At 55.1% G+C, this 16116-nt stretch overlaps 1 protein-coding gene across 11 annotated transcripts in view; it reads left to right on the top strand.

The window, feature by feature from the left end:
- The window catches only part of BCOR (BCL6 corepressor), a 112438-nt gene that overhangs the window by 62890 nt on the left and 33432 nt on the right, over positions 1–16116 (top strand). For 4 of the 11 annotated variants that reach the window (XM_037165251.2, XM_037165234.2, XM_037165241.2 and 1 more), the window contains exon 1: positions 5274–5997. The exons of 2 other annotated variants lie outside the window; for them this stretch is intronic. The gene's annotated coding sequence lies outside the window, so the exon portion shown is untranslated. 5 more of the 11 variants (XM_037165226.2, XM_037165178.2, XM_037165169.2 and 2 more) reach the window with 5 other exon arrangements.

Raw genomic sequence — 16116 nt, 5'->3', positions numbered from 1 at the left:
CATGGCCTGCTGGAAATCATTAAAATATATGCGAGTGTCTGCAAACACACTTTTAAATCATGGCGTTTCCCCTCCACACTGGTATATTTAAACTCCAGAGCGAGCTGGATCTCCTCCCTCTTAGTCGTTTGTCTGTGTCACCGACAGGCCGCTAATGGCTGGGCTTCCAGGCGCTGTGCATTATGCATTAGCCTCCTCCCTCTGCCGCACACAGAAGGTTCTGTCAGGCCTTGCAACACAAACCACCCTGCGCCCCCCACCCCACCCCGCACTCGTGGCCAGGGGCTGTGCGGCTGCTAACACGCTGGAGACGAAGGGGTGGGGGGGCGGTCATCGAGGGTGAAGGCAGAGCAGAGTGGGCCCGGAAGGGGAGTGGGAGCGGGTAAAAGTGTGGCGGATTGGGCCGCTTGGACTCAGCAGCTCTGCACCAACCCCCCAGTTTTGTTCCTGGCTGCGACCTTCCGGAGGCAAACAACCTGAGCAACCCACCTCTGCGCCTGACTCGGTGGGGGCCTCAGAGGAGGGTTGAGGCCCCCTCTGAGGCCCCCTCAGAGGTGCTTTGAGACAGATCAGCGCTGGGTTTCCAGGTGCTGGGGCCATACTCCCTTCCTGCCCCGAGAAAGAGGGGCTGAGAGGCCTTCCAGATTCCTCCAGTCGCCGGGGAGGGAGTCTCTGCAGGGGTCCCGCAGAAGTGAAGGAACAAGGCCTGATCCAAAATGGCTGGAAGTTGGACATGCTAGATTCGCGGACAAGTATTTGATAGTTCTCCATTCCCTCTCCCCGCGGTCCCAGCTCACTACTCCCAGCGGGGTAAAATGTGAGCTGGAGGTGCCTGGCTGAATAAGCAGCTAGAGCGGGATGTGGTGTGGTGGCCGTGTTTATCTGCAGGAGCATCCGGCCCAACCCAAAGGAGCTTTGCTACAGCGGCTTTGAGGGGTCTTAAGCTGGGACCAGGTGGAGTGCAAGACTGGACCTCCCGCAAGCTGTATGCATTTATGTTTATTTGGCTGACACCCATCTACCCAGCCAGGCCTCTGAGTGTAAATGGTGGTTCACCCACTGTGCCTGGGTTTTGGGGATCTCAGAGCCTGAGACTCATCCAGCCCAGACCAGAAATTCCAAAAGGCAGTTGCTGCTGCTATGTTGGGCCTGCCTTTTGGAACCTTCTACCTGAATGGCTCAATAACCCTTCAAAAGCTATGCAGAAAGAGCACCTGTCTTCAACTTGGCCACTCCTAAGTTTAGTAGCCTCCTGCCATGGAAGGCAGTTACCTTTGGTTTCTGGATAATTGAAATTCCTGGGACAGGGATGCCCTGTGCTTGGGAGGGTAGGACAATGGTTCTCTTAAGGTCCACTGGGTAAGCCCTGAGTTCTTTTACAAAGTGACTGGGTAAGAGTGTTAATGTGGGTATTTGTGTGTTTTCTAAAATAGTTAACATTAATAGGCTGGTTCACACTATATAAAGTAAAAAATGCATGCTCTGATATCACCCAACTCCTATCTATTCCAATAATCAGTCTCATAGACTTAAGAACAGCCTCTGAAGAGAGCCATGCAGGGCCTACAGAGTTTTATCATATAGATCCTACACATATGTCACAAACGACTCGTACACACAATGTTGGGATTCAAGGGTTCTCCCAAACACCAGGTAAGAATCTCACCAGGGGGGTGCATGGCCTCTTTCCTAGGCCTGGGCTGTGGTTGAAGGTGTGGAAGAGGCCCTGGCAGACCCTGCATAGTCAGCCTGGCCTGCTCCCTGAAGTACCAACCTGCTGGCCCAGTTGCAGAGCCTCGATAGAATCTGTAGCAGGAAGAGTGCCTAGGAGCCTGAGGTCCAGGTATATATTATAACCTGGGGACCCTTCCAAGGGGACAAGAGACCGATAGGGGAGGGATGGCCCTCCACAGCTCAACTAGAAGTACCTCTCCTGTTTCTCCACTGCTTGTGTGGCCTCCCCTCCCTTACACTCAACTCACTTGCTCTCCTCCTCCTCTGCTTTCACTGAAATCCTCCCCTTACTGAGTTCCTGGTATATCTGCCTGACCCGCAGATCAGCTCCTGAGGGGCTGGTGGGAGGGCCTGGGAGGAGGGAGCAAGAGAAGGCCCTGGCTGCCCTCACATGCTGCAGGCTCTGTGGTGTCCCTAGCTCTAGGAGCCCCTTTTTGAGTGGGAACCCAAAATGGGACTGCCCTTCTTGAGCTTTCTGCTTCTCCTCCATGGAACGATTCCAATTAACTAGGCCAATAGGTGTAAACTCCCTACCCACCCCCCTCTGCCTTGGGACATTTTCACATTTGAATTCTCAGTGAGTCATGAACCCCCCCCACACACACACACATATACATATACACATATTCATGCCTCTTAGGACAGCCTTAATAAGGTATTTTTAAAATCCCACAGAGTTGGAAAATGTGTAGAGATGGAAGAGAAACCCTTTAATCCCACCAGCCCAAACGTGGATACCTTGCAGGCGATACTCCTTAAAAAGGGAGGGGGGTTTGAAATGCTGCAAATACGTCCAAGTCGAATTTACTGGCCTGTTTGTCTCCAGCATCAAATTTCTCCCACAGTCGACCCTCCTTGAGGCCCCTTCACATTTACAGTAAAAGCCCCCCCCCAATTCATTTTAAACATAGGACTTTTAAAGTTAGACAAACAAGCCCTTTTGTCAGCAGCCCCTGGAACCCACAGGACTCTGCAGGCTCCATGTCTCGCTTGGTTCTGGATTTTTTAAAATTCTGAATGGTTACTTGCATTTCTTAACTCTGGGAAAAGCCTGTGCCTGGGGAAAAGTTGGGGAGGCATGGGAAGGGGAAAGAAGGGGGTTGGACACGTGGCCAGCGTCTCTGCGGAGGCCTAACTGAGCTGGAAGAGTCTAGCCTGGCAGGCCTCCCCACTCACCCAGGCCAGCTCTCCGGAGTGGCCCACAGTGGTACAGAAGCCTCCTTGCCTGGAACTGTGTTCAGAGAGTTTCCCCACAAGTACCCAACTTCAGTCTTCTCAGTTATTTTAGGTTTGTTTTGAATAAAAGGAGTAGCTTCAAAAAGAAATGTTGCTACAACACACAACCAGAGGCCTTTCTCCAGCTGCGTCTGTAACTTGCATGCGTTCAGTCTAATAACTTTTAATGTCTGGCCCTAAAATGTCTTTATAAAAAATAGCTTTACAGCATAATAGTCCAGGTGTCTTTCTGCTTGTTACCGGAGATTAAAAAAATGTGTGGGTTAGCTTTCAGAGACATCCACCTCCAGAAAGAGGGGAAGAAAAAGGCGTGAATTCCATCATGCAGGCACAGGTCCTGGAAGCAGTGGCGGCTCAGCAGGGCTGGGCACTGCTCGCTGGGGCACTTGCCTGCCTGTCTTTTGCATCAGTTGTTATAAGCAGCTCTGGAGCATGAAGATTTAATTCTGCCCGAAGTTTCGGGTTTCAAACGGTAGAGATGTTTCACTTCTGCTTTGGAAAGGGTTGTTTTTATAACTGCTGAGAACTAAAACAGAATAAATAAAATCGCACCTAACACCAGTACCACAGTTAGTATTAAGTCTAATTTTTAAAAGGGATCTTCTAGCTAGAGCTGGTTTTGGCCTTGACCTTGACTTAGTAATCAACTTGAGATGCTTTTGATTATTTTTGGCATGGAGACACTCCAGGAAATTTTAAAACTTTCCGTGTGGATTTACAAGTCACCTCCATTTCGGATTGATGTTCTCATCGAGCCTGCACCATCTTGTCCTTAAGCAGAAAAGAGACTCCCCACCTCCAGCACAAAAAAGACCCTAGCAGCAACGGAGTGGGGTCACCTTTTGCCGCATCGTCCAGGCCCCGCGATCTGGGTGCGGTTAGACCGGAACACCCCTCCCCCACTCCCACCCCTTCCCGCTAGCTGCACGAACTGGGGCTTCTCGACTATCCCCAGAGGCTCTGCGCTCCGGGGAGGCCGGAACCTCGCCTCTCCGCTTCCCCCTCCCTCCTGCCTGCCCCCGCCCTTCCCCCCGCGCCCAGCGCCGCGCCGGGTGCGCTGGAGAAGCTCAATACGTGTCAATTGAATTAACTGCTGCGGGCGCGGGCTGTACGATCAGCACGACGTTACCGAGTGGAAATTTATGGGGCGAATGGTGTAAGCCAAAAGTTGCTCCCTGCCAAGGAAAATAAAACGCGGGAGATAATCTCTCGAGGTGGGGGTGAGGGGCCGGGACAGACCCTCTAGCCATCTGAGGTGCACAATGTGAAATGCCCGAGAACTGGGGGACATTTCTGGCGGATCTCTCCTCCCCTACCGTCCCCGCACCACCCATCCCCGCCTCCTTGTGTCCCTAGGGCTGCTTCCTCCACCCCCCGCCTCTCTAAACAATTCCCATACAATTGAAACGTCCGGGGAACTCGGGCGGGGAGTTCGGGCGGAACAGCCACCAGTGCCCCGGGCCGTGTTTTAAGGTAGCTATTGACAGCGAAATGGGAAAGGGCTCCTCTGGGGGTAAGGGGCGCCCCAGACAGGAAGTGGGTGCCAACGGGCATTCTCCAAGCTCTGCTTGGTTTAGTAGGGGACAGGCAACCGGGAGAGCGCGGCGTTGGTGGTGAGAGGAGGCAGCAGTGGCTGCCGCTGGGGTTTGACAGCTTTGGCTGAGCGGAGTGCGAGGCGCTTTATGGTAATTGCGGTCCTCCACTGGCCTTCTGGGTAGGGAGGGGAGTCTCGGCGCGCGGCTGGGAGAGCCGCCCCCGCCGCCCCCCATCCCCAGGGCTCCGGATCTGTGGGCCGCCCTCGCCGCCGCCGCCGCCTTAGTCGGTCTGGGGCTCGCCCAGGACGCACGCCCAGACGGGTGTGCGCAGCCAACTCAGTCCGAGAGGGGGAGGGGAGGGCCAGGGGCGAGAGGGGCGCCACCCAAGTGGTCTGGGGTCCGGACCCAGAGAAGCGAAACGCGCCCGGCGGGGAATCGGTGACGGCTGGGGCAACTCGGGCAAACCTTTCCTGGGGAATCACCCCTCCGAAAGCCCAGCGCCGAGGCGCCGCAGCGGAGGGTGAGCGGAGGCTAGGGGAGCTCAAACTTGCGAGAGCTGGAGGCGGCGGCGGGCGGGCAGGCGGCTGTCGCCCGAACGCTGGGCCTGCGGGGGGGAGGGGAGGCGGCTGCTGGGAGGGAGGGAGGGAGGGAGAAAGGGCGGGTGGAGGGAGGGGGAGGAGGAAGAGGAGGGAACCCGGGAGGGGGGACGCGTTGGGATCGCGGCGTGCGGCGGCAGACGGAGCTCGGGCTCCCAGCGGCAAGGTGAGGCTGAGCTACGCTCCTCGCTGAACGCCTGCGGAGCTCCGCGGCTGCGGGGGAGACACGCCGGAGCCCAGACCGCGGTCGAGAGAGGGAGCGAAGCGGGCGGCGGAGGGGGAGCCCGCGAGCCGCCAGGCGGGGAGCCCAAGCCGCGCTGTCGCCGCGCAGGGACGACTTGGCCAACACACACAGGCACACACACACACACACACACACACACCCAGCCCGAGCGGGCGCTCTCGGAGATCCGTCAACATGGCGCTGGGGCTCCTGCTGGAGCGCGGGCGGCAGCAGCGGCGGCGCGGGAGCTGCTGAGCCCCGCCGAGCCCGGCCCAGCCGCGGGAGCCCGGAGGATCCCTCGGAGCTGTCGCCACCTGCCTGGAGGCTTTGAGCCCGCCCCGCCCCGCCCCCACCCAGTCCAGAGCCCACCCCACAGCGGGGCCGACCCCGAGGGCAGCCGGCTGGCAGCAGACGGCGAGGGAGGCGAGCGAGCGCGGCGCCGCGAGCGGGTTGCGCGCAGCCGGGGACGGCAAACTTTGCTGCCCGCCGCGCTTCCCCGGCCCGACTCCATCTCCGATCGCTACCCGTTGCCACCCCACTTTCCTCCCACCCCGCACACCTCTCCCCACCCACCCAGCCGCCCCTGGCTCCTCGCCGCCTCGACTCTGTTGGGGGGGTACTTCAAAGCTCCGGATCGCTGGCTCCTTCCTTACTCCCCGGCTGGGGATTTCAGGTCAGTGCCCGAAACACCTTTCCCCGGGGAGACCGCACCGGCGGACAGGCGGGCGCGCCGCGGGCTGCAGTCGTCCCCCCCCCCGGGGCCCCCACCCTCTGCGGGCTGCTCCTTCGACTCTCGTGTACCCCGCGAAGCTTTCGCCTCGCGCTTCCCTTTGGCTGTTGTGCTCGCTTTCGTTTTTATTTCTTAACTCTTTAAGTTATTAAAATGCAGCCAACCTAAGCGTCCCTGCGTGGGCACTAGGGAGGGGCGAGGCGGGGGGGGGCATGCTGTCTCCCTGGGGGCCGGGAGGAGATCGGGAGTTCGCCGAGTGGAAGTTTGCAGCCTGTGTGTATGCGTGCGCGGGAGTGCGGTCGCGGCTTAGTGCAGCGAGTCGTGCGCAGGAGGGGGGGGGGAGCTGGGCTGGAAGCTGGGAAGCTCGGCTCGTCGTTAGCTCGCGAGCAGGAAGGGGAGGGCGGCGGGTTCCCGTCTGCTTTCTTTTTCGACTCGGGAAAGAACTGTAAAAACCCCCAGCCGCCGCCACAGCCGCTAGCTCTCGACTCTCCGGGGACTGCTCGTTCCTCCTGGGTGGAACTCGGCGTGTGCGTGCGCCAGGGTTTGTGGCAGGCGCTCCGGCCGAGCCGAGCTCGACCTGCTGCCGCCTCCGCGCAACTCGGCGAGGGAGTCCCGGGTTTTTTCTTGGCTTGCCCCAACCACGAATCACGTGGATTAAAATAAGAAAAACAAGTAGGAAATCTACAAGAGTGAGGGGTTCCGACTCGGCCTGTCCTCCCACCCGCCAGGTCAGACGCTTTGTTTTGTAAATGTTCTTGTAAAATTGCAGTCCGCCACCCTCTCCCATCCCTATGCAGTTCCTGCACTGCGGGGTAGGTTTTAAGTTCTGAGCCCCCAGGGGTGGGGGTAGAATTTGCGGGGGCGGCGGCGGGAAGGGAGGGCGGGGTGACAAGACCTGGGCCCTCCGCTGGGCAGCGGGGAGTCTAGTTGGAAGCCCTGTTGGGCGTGTGCGAGTCTGCGGCCGGAGGAAGTTGGTCTCACTCCGAGGGTGTGCGGTGTTGAGGTGGAGGGTGAAGAGGAACTTGCGCACCCGACGGGATCCTCGGCTGCGGCGGGGAGGACCGGACGCCGCGGGGGCCCGTGCTCAGAGCAGGCGGGCGCCTGCGCTGCAGAAGCCTCAGCCAACTACGGGGCTCGGGACGGCGGCGACGTGCGCCTGCTGTTTACGAAGCAAGCCGTGAAGTGCCGTGTGCGGAGCCCAGCGGCTCGAGCCACGCGTGGTCACCGCGGGCTTCCCGCTGTTCGCCCTCTCAAGTGGGCACGTCTCCGGGCCCCGGAGACGGCGAAGTCTGGCCGCGTGTAGGCCGAAGCCGGGTGAGGCTTGATTTGCTGTTAATGAATCTTTTCCAGAAACTCCAAGATCTCTAGCAAGAGGCTGAGTGCCCGCGCGCGAGGGCGCGCGCCGTCGGCGTCTGAAGGGTGGGGGTTGGGGGAATGGAAGAGTGAAGGAAGAGGAGGGATACATGTATCTAAAAAGAAACCAGCGCGCTTCAAATAAGTATTCGCACCGCCTCGCAGTGTCTAGACAGATCAGGGCTTTAGGTTTTCTTTTCTTTCCTTTTTTGAGAGAGAGCTAGGGGAAGTAGGGGTGTTACGTTCTAGGGCCAGCCTCTTGGAGAAGGATCCTTAAAATGGCCTGGGAGTAAAAAATGGGGAGGAAATGGCTCACCCCAGAAGGTGGTGGGTGGTGAACCCAGACAGACTTGGGTATTTCTAGCCATCTGACACTTCCTGTGGCACTGGAAAAGGACACCGCGGGTCGAAATCAATCCTTACGAGGTGTTGAATTCGGTTTTGCCAACAGAATTGCTTGTGTGGAAGGCGTTTTAATTGTCGTCTTCGGAGACTCCTCTACGTGGACACTTGGAAACTACGTTTGGTTCTTGACACTTCCCACTCCACCCCCGTCCTGTTACATGGTCTGAGCTTTGCAGTATTGGTTCTCGTGTTTATTTTGGGCATGATTTTACCGCATGGAGGAAGTAGGGGAGATGTTGATTAATATACCGTCCAGGTTTAACGAGAGACTAGCCTTTGGTGTGCGAGTATACGCCGCCGCTCACCTGGATCGCCTGGGGTAGTGAGGAGTGCGAGGGGCTCGGGCGCTAGGCGGGCAGATTGGGACTGGGGCTCGGACGGCCCCACCGCTGTCCTTTGAGGCCCTGTCACCAGTAGGCGACTGAGAGTTAATTAGGAAGTGTTCTCCGGATCAATGGGCCGCACAGCTCATTAGCGATTCTCTCCAGCCCTTTGCAGGGCCGGCCCGGCCTCTGCCTCCCACACAGGACGAGGCCCAGCGGCCCAAGCTGACGAGAGCGCTGCTGGGAGGTGGGAGGGCCGGGCAGAGAGGGGCGGTGGGGAGGCAAGTGTAACTTCTCGGGGCTGCGCGTTGCGTGCGGCGCCTCGAGGCCCGCGCAGCCCGCTCTTTCTTCCTGCCCTCAGTCGCCTCGACTGTGTCTTTAACTCGCTCCCGCTCGAGTCGCTGCCTGGCTGCTCCTCCCCGCCTCCCTCGCCTATCTCTTGTTCTCAAAGCACGACGCCTGTGCTCCCCGCCCAGTTTGGGATTAGACAAGATAAAAATAGGACTGCCCAGCGCGCAGAGCTATGGCTGTGCCCCGCCAGCCCGGCTGGCGGGAGCTCGGAGGGCTGGGGCCGGGTAGGACCGGTTGTGCGCTCCGGGCAGCCAGTGCGGATAAGCTTCCCCCTCCACCCCGCAGGCGCGGTCACGCTCCCCGGGTCTGTCCACCGGGAACCGCGCGGGCACGGGGGCCTGGGCAGGGTCTCCGCGCTCTCGCGGGTGTTGTTGGTGTGCCTGTGATAGATCGGTCTAGACAGGCACGCAGGCTCCCTCCCGGCTGAAGGACGGGAAGGGGGGGGCGCGGAGGCGGCGGCAGACTCCCGCGAGCTGCGAGTGAACGAGCCAGCCTGTGGGCCCAGCGAACAAGGTGGAGGGAGGGCTGCAAGGGTTTCTCTTAACCCTTTAAAGGCGATTGAGAGAGTGTGTGTGTTGGGGGGGTGTGCGGCGGCAAGAAGCCTAGCAGAAATTCCTGGAGACAGAGTAGCCCCAGGGGGAGGGGCAGGTGTCTGGGCCTAGGGTTTTCCCTTCCTTTCTATTTGCACGCGCACATCCCGGTGCATTGGGCTCGATTCTTCCACAAACCAAACGCAGCTGCTAGGTGATCTAGTTTGACTGGGTACCTCTCAATGGGGAGGGTTTGAACACAATGAACACCCTTACTAAGGGAACTTGAGTTTGGGAGGTGCGGATGTAGATCACAACCAACGTTCTCAGAAGAGAACTCTTTTGGCAGTCCAGTATGGGAAGGTCTACTCAGAGATAGTTGGTTTGAGCCTCTCACCGAGACTGTCGCAGATGGAAGATCTGAGCTTGAAGTGCCAGGCCACTGTGTGCAGATATTTGGAGAGAGCAAAGAGATCCTTGAGTTATCTGTATAAATAGATACACGTTTAACAGAGAGTGTGTATGAAGTTAGTATCACACATGTGCAGGGAGACTGCCTTGAAACAGGAGTTGGACAGTGATGTGTACAAAATCGATAATTTGTATACACACATGAGGTCAATACTGAATTGGTCTAAAAATTTCATCCAACTTAGCAGGCATTGGTCTAGTTCTTTCCAGAGGTTGAGATTGGTGGGTGGGTTATCCTGGGTATATATAAGTCATTATTAGCACTCCTTCTCCTTCCACCTCCTCTCCCTTTTGGAGTTTTTGTCTGTAGGATCTTCTCGTTACATTTAAACTGCAAACCCATGTTGGTCTGGCCTGAAAATGAGCCACACATAGGCATGGTAAGAAAGAAGTAGTAAGGAGGTGTACATGTTAGACAGGAGTGCTCAGATTAAGATGTGCGCCTGGATGACATGTGTTGAGACAAATCAAGACACTTGGGCTCGGGTTCTCACAAGGAACAAGAGATACAGAAGAGATAAAGAACTGGCCAAGAGGAATGTAAACATGGATTTGCAAATACAGAGACCTATAGCAATATTCTAAGAAAATCCCAGACTTTGTTGAGCTAAAAACCAGGACAGATTTCTGTAACTTTGGTCCAGAGACAAAAGCCAATTTAAAGGTGTGAAGAGGGTCACTTGGAAACACAGAAAGCATTCATATGCATACATCCATGCTTAGGTACACAGGCTGAATGACAAAAACTCCATGTCTGATGTAGACTTTCCTGCGGAGTGAGACTGTGATAGTAGGAAGTATGGGCAACACCACCACTTTTGCACCCTTGTTCACAGGGAAATAATGTCTTTGGCTGGAGAGGAACTGAGGGCAAAGTGGCCTGGGTAAGGGTGGATGGCCCTTGTTTAGGAAGATTACTTCTGGCTATAGTTTCTTCCCATCTAGAGTGGAAGAGAGGGTATGTGTTTGTTAAGCAGGTAGAAGGATTTCTAAGAGATTTTGAGTTTTTGACCTTGAGTGGATGCAGGGTGGAGGAAGAAGAGTGGCTTTACATTTTGGGTCAGGTGAGAGGAATGGATGTTGCGCTGCTCCTGTTAAAGGTGGCTCAGGGCCCAGTGGACCGATAAAGACAGAACTGAAAAAAGAGCGAAGTTTGGCCTCTGGGAGGAATAAAGAGGTATGCCTTCATTTTTGGTGTGCTTTTTTCCCCCCTTTTTTTCTGGAGGAGACCCATGTGGGGATGGTCTGCGCAGGATGGATTAGCAGGCGTCTCTGTGACCCTAGACGCGCGCTGTAAACTAGGCTAGGGTTTGGTTTGCCCGCGGCGTCGATTTGCCGCGGTCCCTCTTTGTCTGAGCCCAGCCGGGAATTCAGCCTTTATTGGGAAGACCGCACTCCCGGGTGGAGCCCGCGCCGGGTCGGGCGGGGCAGGGGTGGGCAGCGGGCTGGGCGGGAGGTCCGGAGGCTGCAGTGCCGCCAGAACCCCAAGACAGCCAGGACGGTACTCAGTAGTGCCCGGCAGCTCTGACAATGCCATCTTGGTGGCTTCTTCCTGGGCGCCGGCCCGCCGTCCACTTCGCGCGCGTCTACTTAGGCCCCCGCCCACGCGCCAGCCCGAGGCAGAAAGCAGCTCAGATGGCCCCTTTGTTAGGCCCCAGGGTCACACCCGAGCCCTGGGGTCCGCAGAGGAGCGGGGAAAGTGGTGTTGTTAGTGAAAAGGGACTTTCTTGCTAGGAGGCTTCTTGCTGGATCACAAGGTTCGAGCCTGGTGGGACTTCGCCCCGCCTTGGGAGGGGAGGACTAGGCCCGCCCTGGCTGCTTTTGCCAAGGTGCGTGGCGGCCAAGATTCTATGTGCAAAGCCGGTTGCGCTGCTTAGTCCTGGGTGGCAGCGGCCAGAGGAGGAGTGGTTGGCCTCCTCAGGCTGACCCCCATGGAGGCAGGGGTGGCCAAGCTGCCTAGTCACCAGCGCTTGGCAGCGGACATCCACCGACCTCCAGAACTGCTCTTCGGCTTCTATGGTTGACCCCTGTGTGCTCCTCTGGAAGAGAGATCTGACTTGGTGTTGGATGAAAGAAGATTAGTGAACGGTGCTTTTCCTCGACATTCTGCAGGAGGCCCCCTTTCCCAGCCCAAGCTCATCTCTTCCTACCCCCCAAAGGAGGGTCTCAGAAATGTGGGTACCCACTTGGTTACTTTTTTAGAGCCATGTCTTCCCAGCCAACAGCACCCCTCAGCACCCATGGCTCAGCTCCCGGTGATTAGACTAGCGGGGAAGTCCGCTAGGGGAAGATCCTGACAGCATAAAATATAATTTGTGATCTAAAAGACAGTTTCCAGTATAATCTCATTATGCACCACAGACTCCCGGTGTTATTTTGTGGAAGGCGGACAATGATCAATTTACATTGACCCGGGGCTGGGCGAGCTTTTAGATGGTAATTGCCATATTGATTTGCATGCAAAAAGGAGACCTGCTAAAATTAAAGACCGGAAGCTAAATTAAACTAAATTTATTGTCTAGGTGCAAACCAGGGGAACTACTCGGGAAGGGGGGTGAGTCAGAGCAGGGTGCCAGGGGCAGAGCAGGTGAGGGGCCCCAGAGTTTCAGGTCACAAATTTGGGAGCGATGTTTGCCTTCGCGGTTTCATAATGTGAGGAGGGGATCTGTTTAGAGTGTGGAGACCCAGCAGGGAAAAAGTTATAAACATGTACTATTGCACTTAAAGCACTGGAGTCTTTTAATGCTAATGGTAACTGCGAGGGAGAGGAGAGGTTTATAGCGTTATTGGGGTCTTCCAGCACCGTTTCCGGCACTCCCCCCATGTCTATTGTTCTACCCGAGTGAGCGCTTGCAGTCGCGTCAGGGACACACAGAACTCTGCATCTGAAGAGTTCAAAAATTAAAAAACAAGAACAAACATAACCCTTTCTACCTCCCCTTCCCCCACTCCCCTAGCGTTAGCTCCTTCAGGGATCACGCGAGTGTGAGGTGCATTGCATGGGCGCCGCGGGCAGGCTCGGGCCGTTGGAGGCCGCGGAGTTCCTTCCCAGACTAAGTCCGGGTCTCATCCCGAAGAAGCTGCCCGAGCCAAGTGGGGAGGGGTGCGTCTGCCCGGCCTGTTCTCAAGGTGCCGGGGGCGGGGAGGGCGGTGGTTGAAGGCTAGAAGCTCTGCTCCGATGGCCTGGTCATGGAGACAGGAAAGTTTGAAAATGAGAGCAAGCCACGGACTCGAGAGTCCGGAGAGGCCAGGCTTCGGAGGCCTGTTCTGTTGGCTAGCAGGGTGGAGGACCCAGCCTGCTGTCGCCTCGACCCATTCCACACCCCAGGCCTTTGCCCGCTCAGTGGCTCCTGGAGCCATTTTGCACACCGGGAGCCTTGCTCGCCTCTGGAGGAGCAAGGTCCTGTGCCCGTGTTGATTCCCTGCCCCCACCCAGTTGCATCTGAAAGCCTAAGGCAGACCTGGAAATTGGGAATGAGGTAGGGAGGTGATGTTGGATGCTGACCCTGCGTTTCTGGGACTAGAAGTTGCGGGTGGGAAAGGCTTTTTGTGGTGGGACCCCCAGCATCTTGCAAGCCACTTCCATTTGTTTCGTCCCCCTCAAAACCCTAGGAATAGTGAGTGTATGGGCACTCCTTCCAAAAGGTTTTTGCTCTATCTAGATAATTTGATTTATTGTTTTATGTGGTAAAACTAGGGTGGCAAACCTTGTTCTAGTGCCAGAAGTCTACACTTTCTGCAGATACCTGAGAGTAGCAACCCACCAACTACCCTTGCCAATTCTGAGGTCTTGGATGGAGAAAGTGGAGCCTTGTTGGAGCCCTGGCCTCACACCAGGTTATTCCAGTGTAGAGAGATGTGTGGAGGATGTGGGGGGAGTTGGGAATGACTTCAAATGGACCAAGAAATTACTGGGTGTAGGAGCAACTGGGTTCCAGGCACCGTGTGGACCAAGTTACCTTTGTGTTAAAGGCTGTATCTTTTTGCCCTGGTCTTGAGTAACAAGGCCTGGGGAAGCCTTCTGAAGCTTTTGGGGATTTCAAATGGCACAATTAGACTAATAATTGGCTCCTCTCCGCAACTCCAGGACTGAGTTTGACCGTGGCCCATTTTTACTAGCTGTGTGACCTTGGGGGCAAGTTATTTATGGCCTTTGAGTCTTGGTAAGTTTCTTCATTTGTAAGACTGGGAATAATTATCCACCTTAGGATCAAAGAATACTTGGCACATAGTAGGCCCCAAGGATTAGTGGCTGCCTTGAATGACTGGTCATATTCTTATAGGTTGCTCCTCTAGTTTTTGCTCCCCCTGAGACCTGCTGAGGCCAGTCTGGGGACTGCAGTTCAAGTTCCCCTCCTGGGGTATCTCCAAGGATAGCCCCCTGCCCCCATCTCTATGGGTTCCTCTCTCCCTTTGTTACAGTTCTTCGGATTCTACATTTTAAAGGGTTCCATATGAAAAGATTTGGGTATTCCCCCCCCCCCCCAAATGGGATCATTATATGGTTAGGAATTGATTCCAGAACCAGTATCTGGGTGCTCTTTGGTGAGTTTTCCCTTCATTCTTTCAGGGGAGGGAACTGCAGTGGCTACAGGGGAGAGTCCTGGTTGGAAGAGGTGAGAGGGGGTGGCTTGCTGCAGAAGCCAGAGGTGCTGTGGTTTGTTTGATAGGGATTAAGTCCGGATGTTATGAGGGCTCAGTGTGGTTTTCAATAAAGTCTGCCAGGGATTGCTTCTTTTATATCGATATGTATTTAAAAAAATTACTAGCATGAGAAGAAAACCAGACCTGTATGGATCCAGGCCGGTAGTAAGCTACTGTGATCAGGTTTCCTACTCGACTCCCAGAGGGGAAGTCAGCATTTGATTGAAGCTACACTTGGTTCTTGACTCTCAGGGGATGCCTGCTCTGAAACAGGAGCCCTCCCTTTCCCTCCTCCTCTCCCCCTCCTCCTCCCTCTTTTTCCCTTCTTCCCCTAAAAGCCTTTGTGCTGAAAGAGCTTCAGTAGGCACGAATCCCTAGTCCCTCTCTAAAGAATGCCTTCCAGCCTTTGCTGACATTGTTTTGTGAACAGTGGGTTTTACCAGACCAGCACTTTTGCCCCCATCCTAGCTCACTATTTAGAGGTAGAGTATGACCAGGATGCACCTCACTGCAATGATTTCCACAGTGGATAGCCAGGGCCTTGACTGTCATGTGAAGACACCTTAACCTTTGTCCTTGGTATCCCCAGAGTAGGGTGAAGGTGGGGAGAGCAGGGCAGGGGGCTGTTATTGAAGGTCTCTTCATTTTCTTGAGCAAAAGAGGCTGAGGGCAGAGTGAGGAGAGTCTGAGAGTATGCAAATTCCAGCATTAGGTGTAAAACTTTAACTGGAGAAAGTCTTAGGTATTTACCAGTTCTGTACAAATGCAAACTTGAAATAGCTCTAGGGGCCTAGATCATTTAGGGAGGAATAAATGAAGTACAGAAATGTCCAAACTATGTAAATCCTCCAGTTGTCTGCCCTCTCATAAACACATGACAAGTGCCAAGGCATTGCCAGTCAAAACACCCGTGGAACAAGCAGCCTCCACCCTTTGTATTTATTATTTTATTAACAGCATTTTACACAGCATTTAACAAGCACAGCCTGCCTGCTTTGCACTCTCACCAGACTGAAGGGGTGGAAAATGGCTGGGGGAGGGGAGGAGTGGTCTCTAGGAAAGACTTCTAGCTGGAGAGAGCTCTGCAGATGGGTAAAGGAAAGTAGCATTTAGGATTGGTTTCTGCTGGCTCCAAAGAGACTAAAGTAATGGCTTTGAGGGAAGATATCCCCTCTTCCTTCTAGAGGAAAGTTGTGCAGATGTGGCGTGTCTGGTCTTGGCTTCAATTCCAGAAGGTGAATCTGAGTGTTTCATCACACTCTGCCCATTGGTGATTTTCAAAGAATAAGTATTTGTCTGCTATCGTTATTTTACATCCTGGTGGAAAGTTTATAACGAAAAGTAATGCCTTTCTTAAGTCATAAAATGAGCCTTGTATGATTATTTAATTAAAATCTATTTAAAGACCGATTAGGCGTGTAATTTGCGCTAATAATGACGATTATGGAAATGTTCGACTTAACCAAAAATCATAAAGGAGACATTTTGATCAGTGGGGCGACTAGTAACTATTCAGGGAGTTGGACAATTTCTGAAACACAAGAGGCTGCAGAAAGCGCAGAGCCTTCTGGCCTCGGTGACAGGCAGGGGAGCTGTAGGCCTCCCTACCCAGACCCCAAGCATGGCCCAGGCAGGCTAGCCCACACTTTGCCAAGCATGGAAACCGACCCTGGGAGCCTGAACAACCTTTATTTCTAGCTGAGGAACTGGGGGAGGGGTGGTACCCCAAACCACCAGGAGAAGAAAAGTCTGGGAGTGGGCTGATAAACCACACTAAAACCTTTGCGAAATGGCTGTGCTCTTTTGCATTGACTATCGGTAGCAAAGAACGCATGCTGCCTTGGCTAGCCTTGGCTGGAGCCTGGAGGGGTGAGGGAAGGGGGGGGTCCCTTGTTCCGGAGAAACCTGCCAGCTGCTGGGCTTGGTGCGAAGGCCGAGGAGGCAGACACAATGCTGCTGTTGTTGGTTTGATCTCGAACTGTGGA

This window comes from Artibeus jamaicensis, unplaced genomic scaffold (genome assembly GCF_021234435.1).
Source record: "Artibeus jamaicensis isolate MK-2021 breed Jamaican fruit bat unplaced genomic scaffold, CSHL_Jam_final contig_60, whole genome shotgun sequence".
Taxonomy (NCBI): Eukaryota; Metazoa; Chordata; class Mammalia; order Chiroptera; family Phyllostomidae; genus Artibeus; species Artibeus jamaicensis.
The sequence above is the reverse complement of the archived record's forward strand: the minus strand, read 5'-3'. Positions and strand labels throughout refer to the sequence as shown.